The sequence below is a fragment of the Nicotiana tabacum genome, chromosome 18, assembly GCF_000715075.1.
Source record: "Nicotiana tabacum cultivar K326 chromosome 18, ASM71507v2, whole genome shotgun sequence".
NCBI classification, from domain to species: Eukaryota; Viridiplantae; Streptophyta; class Magnoliopsida; order Solanales; family Solanaceae; genus Nicotiana; species Nicotiana tabacum.
Window position 1 is genome coordinate 137,765,368 of NC_134097.1, and position 7,633 is coordinate 137,773,000.

The following is a 7,633-nucleotide window of genomic DNA, read 5'->3' on the forward strand; positions in this document are numbered from 1 at the left end:
TTTCGGATTATACAATATACTAGGCTGACACCATAAATGTCAGATATTGAAAGATGCTTTTTGTTTGTTGGTGGATCCCCCTCCCCCTCCCCCCCCGACCCACCATTAAGTGCAAGTTATTTTTTTTTTTTGAGTAAATAAAGACATTTTATAAAAAACGTAGTACTTACTTAGTAGTTATTACAACATGAGATTTGTCTAGGCCATAAAGTGCCTATCCCATTTCTATCAAAAACTGGAATAGCAAAAATAGGCGGATAATAGTACAACATTAAATTAACAAAAGAGTCCAAGCTGCATCCGTTCTTGGCTAAGGTGTCCGCTACTCCATTAGCTTCTCTGAATGCATGCTTCAAAGTTGGCGTACCCGCCTAAGATAATAGGAACCTGCAATCATCAATAATATTTTGATAAAGACAATTATCATTTAGTGCAAGCTGAGACTACCTCAATCTATGGTATATGTATTCTTCAGTTGTGTTGATATCTTTGTTAAACTGGAGTGATCGGAGTAATATTTCTTCCAAGTTTTTAAAATACACTTAAAAACATACAAAAATATCTTAACATAAATGACGACTTTTGTGAGTTACTTAGTGGTACTGTTGACACAGTATTGATTTTGTGTTTGAATGGAAGGCTCTCCTTCCCGCTATCGAGTCAAGTAATTCGCTATCAGAAATTTATTGTTCTATTTCCATACCTGATTAGAAAAAAACAAATCGTGCTTCTAATAGAGAGTTTTTTTTCCTTACCTCTATCAAATAGTAATTATACACAAATAGTTATGCATGAACGAGTCTATAGTAATAGTACTATACAGAAAACCTTGGCCTTTTGAGAGAGTGAAATATGAAATTGACAGATTTAAATATGCTCTCCAATTAACTACGTGATAGTTAGACGTCACCATATCTTGAATTTGACGGCATATACATTACTCCATTGTTAGAACCCTCGTAGAAGGGGAACATTAAACTGCAGACATAATTAATCCTTTGTCTAATTTACTGGTCCAATACATTTTTTTCTAATCTTTTTTAGGTACTTAATCTTTTACCAATTTTTTTACGCCTATATTAAACTTAAAGCCAGAAAAGTTCTTGAAGAGAGTATGGAAAACCTATAATATAAACAATGAAAGCAACAAAGAATTAAGGACTTAAAATTCTATAGCTAAATTCTTCCGGATCGACCCAATTGGTACGAAAGTTGCAAGATGGAAAAATTACAAAAAATTACGACTTATTTGAATAACCAGGTGACCTACCAATTGTAGAAATATGATTTCTGGCAAGCAATGAGAAAATACAAACGTTATTTGTTGATGGAACATGATCTTTTTTTGAAATTTTTGTTCAAGTTTCCAAAAACTGATTTAGGGTAGTTTTTTTCTTCCACTTCAAATAAAATGTATGTCCAAACACAATTTCAACTTTCAAAAATTACTTTTCAACATAAATTTTAAAAACTCTTTTTTTAAAAAAAATTTTTTGTTCAAGTTTCCACAAACTGATTTAGGGTAGTTTTTTTCTTCCATTTCAAATAAAATGTATGTCCAAACACAATTTCAACTTTCAAAAATTACTTTCAACACAAATTTTAAAAACTCTTTTTTCGAGTATCAATTAAATCTATGTTAAAACGCTAGCAAAGTATATCATGTATTTAGTGTGTTTCATTGTGCACCATAAGAGAAGGCAGCACTTGGAATTGTAGTTATTGCAACTTCACATATATGATACATATGTCACATCAATTCTAATAAAGTCACTCTTCTCCTACCTTTTCCTTTCCATTACTGTTCACAGACTTACCGCATTTGAGGAAAAAAAGGTAAAAAACTAAAGAAAACAATCACAAAAAGGCATAAACCCTGTCAGCACGAGACTTCTCAGGCTGAAGTACCTTTCTTTTCTTGGTAAATTACTTTATTAAAAATCAATATATAATTGTTTGTGTTGTGTAAAAGTACACACCTTATATATACTAGACTAGAAATTTTCATACTTACTGATGAATTCAAAAAATATTTCATAATTTACAACTTTTAACTGAATAACATATTCTACAACAAAAATATAGTACATCAAATACGGTAGATTTCCTACAAATTAGGAAACTGATTCTAAATATACCATAATAGTGCAGTCTCCAACTAAAATCAAACACCCAAAAATAAGAGACTAACCTTATTTAAGGTAAGAGAAAGAAAATCAATATAAAATACAATCAATTATTTCCTAAACAATCTCCTTCTCTTTTGGCCTTTCTAAGCTACAATCCTTGCATGTTTTTTTCCACAGGCTAAAATAAATTTCATTCATTTTATTCAAAAATGTGGTATTGATGGCATATTGGCTTTGACCAAACTTTACTTTTCAATTTGTTTTTTGTTTCTTTGCAAGTACCTCAGCTATGAGTCTATATATACACTTTACTTTTCAATATATATAAGCGCACACACAAACACAATATTTATATACCTTTTAGTATTAATTTGGAATAATGTTCAACGCATATTATTTATATTATGTACGTATAATATAGTTAATATATGTTCATCATTATTTGTTTTACATTTGGAGTAATATATAACATAATCTATTTACATACATAATATATATCATTTATATTAGTACTAATATATCACATTTATTATTTATATTTGTACATTATACCAAATATATATATTAGTATACTATATATATTATATATTGTGAGCACGTGATTTTTGCCTCACAAGAATTACTCCAAAAGAAATCATAAATAATTTTTCTTTGTATACGATTTTGAATTTTTCGTGGCATTTTATCAGTACATATTTATTTTATTCTAATTAAAGAAAAATACAGAAAAATAGTAATATAGGTACATGTGCATTTTCATAATTAATTAATCATTGGTTTATATAAAAGGATAAAATAAAATAAAAATATATTTAGGAATTAAATAAACCATAGTTGGTTTTAAAAGAAGAAAATATGCATTTAAAGTGTGCCATCGTGTGATTTTATTTTTTAAATATTTTTACTTGTGTGATAATTGTTGATAAGAGTTAATATTTTGTAGTTTGATTTTGGTTTTATATTTTTTTTTTTAGAATTTTTGTTAAAGTGTTAATTAAAAGAAGAAAATGAAAAGAATTAAAAACATAGGGCCAATCAGATCTGGGCCAAAAAAAAACTTTAAACCAAAAATCAGACCCAAAACTTTCTCTATACCCGGCCAAATCCAGTCCACCTGCAGCCAATCCAAACGACGCCGTATTGGCACTTTCCATCTGGACCGTCGATCAAGACGATCTAACGGTCCAGTTCAATTCTCTTGTTAAACCAAATGACGTCGTATGGCTGTATTTGATCAGGACCGTTCATCGTTGTTGATCCAATGGCTCCCAGGATTTCCCTCCTGACCCGACCCATCCCCATCTGAGACCGACCCAATCCCCACTAAACCAAAACGGCATTGTTCCCTTAAGTGAAGAGATGCTGGCCATCAATCTCACCTGATCCAACGGCCAGGATCCATCCACCCCTCCCCTATATAAGCTTAATCTTCTACCCCAGCCCCCCCCAAACCAAACACCCCCCTTTCCCTGTTCATCGTCTCCTTCAGAGACCAAGCATAACCCCACCGTCAACCACCGTGCACCGCCCACCGGAAATCGCCTCACGGCGGTTCCGGTGGTCCAAACGACCCCATCTTTACACCATAGCTTCCCCTCGACCTCCCTTTTCCAAATCTGTAGCCTATATCCTTCGAATCAGGCCCCAACATCTCGAATCTTCGATCAAAGTTTGGTCTGAAAACCCAACTTTCTCCGATGGCTTCCAAATCAACACCATAGCTTCTCCTGACCACCCTCACCATGGATCTAACAATCGTTTGTTTCGAATCTTCCTAAAACTCCTCGAATCTTCTTTTGAAGGTTCGAGCCGAACATGAACTTGCCAGATTTGTTTCAGATTCATACTAGGTGACCCCCAAACTTCCTTCACCCCAAAACCACTCTTGATTCCCTTCAAATCTGCCCAGAAATGATCAAACCCTAAATCCGAGAAAAAATGGAACCCTAAAATTCCAAATCATGGAATTTGTCCGATTAAATGAAGGTTTGGGGTCTAATGGACCTTAATCGAAGTATTCTCAAATTAGAATACTTTGATTCAGGTCCGTTCGACCTCAATAAGGTTCAAACCGATTCAAGATTAGGACATATTTTGGGTTTGAAGATTCAGAAGTATTTTCCCTGTTTTTCTTTTGTACTCTATGTATGTATTATTGCCTATTGTAGTAATATGTATAATCTTCCTATTTTTTTTACTTAATTCTGTATCATATCCACTAGACCCGTTTATTCGATCAAATTCTAGCATTGTTTCTGTTTGTTGTAATTGCTATGAGTTACAATGTGTGTAATCGATTTAATTAAGTTCGTCGATTAGTTATTTTATTATAAGTCCATGTTCCTGTTATTGTTGATTGAAACAGCCTATTTGTTTATTTTGTATTGACTGTTATCGTTTGTTTTAGGTAGTCAGTTAAATTAGTTCTCGTCAATTAATGCACTCTTGTTTGTTAAAACAGAAAGTTTGTCAAACGTTGTTGTGTATATTTGATCCGTGGCCATTTGGTTTCAGGACATTGTCATCCTAATGACAATGAACTTGCATTCCTGATGTTTGCATTCATGTGCATATTGATTAATTATTTCAGTTTCAGTTTTAAGGATTTTGTTAAGTTCTATGTTGTGATTAAGTCTAGATTGATTTAATTCCAAGTTCATTTGTTCCAATTAATTTCTAACCTTAATCCTTCAGTAATCAGAAATAAGTTTGGTTAAAGTTGAAAGTCAGTTTTAATTTCAAATCTTTGTTAAAGATGAAAATAGATTTCAGATTTAAAAGGTTGTAATGCAGTAGTGTTTGTGTTAAAAGGGCAGTAATATTAAGGACTTTCAGGGGCAATTTGGGATTGAAACAGTTAAGTTCTTATTTTAGTATTAGTGCTTTATTAATGGGGTTATTAATTAATACATTAGTGGGGGACAACAGGAAATTGGGAGTTTGATTAATTGAAAATGCAGACTTAGTGCCATTTGAGTGGAGAAATCTATTTTTGAAAAGAAAAAAAGGGTCGGGCACTAATATGGAAAGGGGGCGGGGGGCAGATTTATATAAAAAGGGGTTGCTCACTGATTTTAAGGGGGCAGACTAGAAAAGAGAGAAAAAATCTGGAAAAAAAATACTGGAAAAGAAAGGAAAAATTTAGAAAGTAAAAATCAGAACTTTTGCACTAAGAGTTAGAGTGTTAAGGCTGAACTTTTACATTAAGAGTTTCAGGCTGCTTTTCTTGAGTGTTTAACAAATCAGAAGACTGTGTCCTTACATCTGTCTGTGTTTCATTTTGGTACTGTTGGTTTTCAGTTTTAGTATTTCCTGGACTTACTGGTTGTTGTTGTACTGCTGTGTTGCTGTGTATGCTACTGCTGCTTTCTGCACTGATCCTCCTCTTCTTCTCTTTGTTTTTCAAATACCAGGTACACAAATTGATACACTGGTTCTTGTAGGTTAAAACTTGAAGCATGAATACAAAGAAGTGAAGAGTTGAAGTTTTAAATTCATTATAGTTGTTTATTTATTTGTATATGTATTAGAATACCTTTTTCATTAGAATCATGTAAGTGTTTATTTATGCATAACTGGACATGCCTTTTTGCAATAGTTTAGTAAGAAAACTTCCCATGTATGTTTAGTTAAAAGGATTGATGATATAGTAACTCTTGTTCTGTTACTTCAGTATTATCTGTTAAATAGCATATATCAAAAACATGTTAGGCCATTTAGATTATTATCAAACATTCAATAGTTATCTCATGAAACAAATGGCCTGTTTCGGAAATTGATAGGGACATTGTTTAATTAGATATAAATAGTTAATTTAATGCATGTAAATGGTTTAAAAAAAATATTAATACGATTTCCAAGTTCTTACATTCCAGTAGAACGCCACTTTAAATTTGAAGAAACTTGTTAATAAGATGATACCATTTTTTACAAGCTATGAATGTGTAGAAACCATTAACTAGCCCTATTGGATTAAGGATGCCCCGGGTCCAGTTTTACCTCACATACGTTGGATTTGGGCCCAATAAATGGCAAACGGATCGCCCTTATTGCATCATTTTCAGAATTAACAAATCGTATATGGATCTTAACTAATAACCCGCAAGCATGTAAATAAATTAGGTATTTTTTCTTATTTTATTTTAGAGACGGACGGAAATAGAAAAACATAGTTACTATAGGACGATCCTTTTAGAATAAAAAAAAATGGAGGTGTGCCTCGCTATAGTAAATCACAAATTGCGGGGCCCTCAGTAAATATTTACTATAAAAATTGCTTAGAGTTCGGAATGGACCGTTTAGCAAACTTTCACGGCCCTACCCAAAGTAAGTGATGCGCTAGTCGCTTTAGGTGCGCCTTTAATAATTTAATTTTCTTAAAACTCGGGTGCACATTTATGTGACCCAAATCAAAATCTCAACAGAGTCGGAATATATCGATAACCACGGGTATATTGATGTGACGTGGTTCGAGATACATTTTCACGATGTTGCAATTCTCTATAAAATAATAATAACAATAAGGCGGTTAAAAGTTGAAATTGCTCTATAATTTTTGAACATGTATTAAAATCAGATATTTTAACCATTACAATAGTTTAAGCGACCGTGCTAGAACCATGGGATTCGGGGGTGCCTAACACCTTCCCTCGGGTCAACAGAATGCTTTACTTAGAATTTCTGGTTCGCAGACTTCATTTGGAAAGTCGAATATTTTCCTCGATACGGGATTAAATTGGTGACTTGGGACACCTTAAATCTCCCAAGTGGAGACTCTGAAAAAATAAATAAATCCCGTTTCGATTGTCCTTTAATTGAAAAAACTCCTTCACCCCTCGCGGGGACGGAAAAAGGAGGTGTGACAGCTCTGGCGACTCTGCTGGGGATGAACCCAGAATCTCTGGTTCAGGGTTCAAAATTCGAGCTTAGATAAATTGTTATATTTGGCTTTATCTGATTTTACATGTTTGAGCTTAATATGCAAAATGATGCTTTTTACTGCTTTGATATTATTTGAACTGTACATATAAACTGTGCTGAAGCCTTCTCTTCTTACCTCCGGGGATGTGCTTACTGGTTAAGACTCCCTACTCTGTTAGTGTCGTACCCAAACAAAAGAGGCTCGGAAAGTTTCTAAGCCGGCTGGCCTTTTGGTTCCCGGAAAGGAGCTCCTTCCTCAACTCGAGCTGTCCGCTCGGGTGCACTGTCTAGAACAAAGACCCAGGTTTTGAACATAGAATAACGTGACTTCATGCCGGATCCCTAGTAGGAACGCTTATTTGCATCATGTTGCATTTGACTTAGGGGACTCAACACAGGGTTTGGGTCTGTCTAGGACTAGCAACCTGAAATAGAAAAAGACCATCCTGCTGCATCCTGTGTGTTGTGCACATTTATTTGCTTTAGATATGCATGCTGACCGACTTCTGAAATCAAAAATTTTTGAAAAAAAAATTTGTGAAAAAAAAGAAGAGAAAAAATAGCAGTGTAGGGAGATAACTACT